This window comes from Octopus bimaculoides, chromosome 25 (assembly GCF_001194135.2).
Source record: "Octopus bimaculoides isolate UCB-OBI-ISO-001 chromosome 25, ASM119413v2, whole genome shotgun sequence".
Taxonomy (NCBI): domain Eukaryota; kingdom Metazoa; phylum Mollusca; class Cephalopoda; order Octopoda; family Octopodidae; genus Octopus; species Octopus bimaculoides.
Genome location: NC_069005.1, coordinates 12,964,615 through 12,965,433, shown reverse-complemented (window position 1 = coordinate 12,965,433; position 819 = coordinate 12,964,615). Strand labels below are relative to the sequence as shown.

At 40.4% G+C, this 819-nt stretch overlaps 1 protein-coding gene across 1 annotated transcript in view; it reads left to right on the top strand.

Annotated features, from left to right (window-relative positions):
* Nucleotides 1-6: 6 nt before the first annotated feature.
* Nucleotides 7-819, top strand: part of LOC106872860 (uncharacterized) — a 21,762-nt gene continuing 20,949 nt past the window's right edge. The window contains exon 1 of the mRNA XM_052976718.1: nucleotides 7-27. The gene's annotated coding sequence lies outside the window, so the exon portion shown is untranslated. The remainder of the gene's footprint in view (nucleotides 28-819) is intronic.

Below are 819 nucleotides of genomic sequence, written 5' to 3'. Positions count from 1 at the left end.
AAGATTCCAAAAGTGTTTACTGTAGATGTGAGTATTTAACGTTAGATTTTTTTAACCATGTAACTATCATTTATCTTTTTATCTGGTTTCAGTCAGTAGACTGCGGCCATGCTGGGGCACTGCCTTAAATAATTTTTGTCAAACTAATCGACCCCTGTCCTTATTTTCTTTTTAAGCCTGGTGCTTATTCTATCAGTCTCTTTTGCTGAACTGCTAAGTTACAGGGATGTAAACACACCAACACCAGTTGTCAATCAGTGGTAGAGGACAAGCACATCACACACACACACACACACACACACACACACACACACATCTTTTGGACATACACTCTTCCTATATATATCTGTATTGACTTTTCTTATTGTTGATATCATTCCCTATATGGGCACAAATGTAATTCTTTCCCAAATAAGTTGCACTTCATATACAAAGCTCTTATGAAGCTGTAAGGTGTTTTTCAGGCACACAACTATGAATCCACTGTTTCTTATGATAGAAACAGCTGTAAGCTAATTAAATTCGTAAGATAATCTTTTGTCATCTCTCTTTCTTATACGGATATATATATATATAAGCACCATTTGAGTGTGATTGTTACCAGCGTCGCCTTACTGGCACGTGAAAAAACATTCGAGTGAGGTCATTGCCAGTGCCACAGGACTGGCTCCTGTGCAGGTGGCATGTAAAAAGCACCATTTGAGCGTAGCCGTTGCCAGTACCGCCTGACTGGCCCTCATGCCGGTGGCACATAAAAGCACCCATTACACTCTCAGAGTGGTTGGTGTTAGGAAGGGCATCCAGCTGTAGAAACTCTGC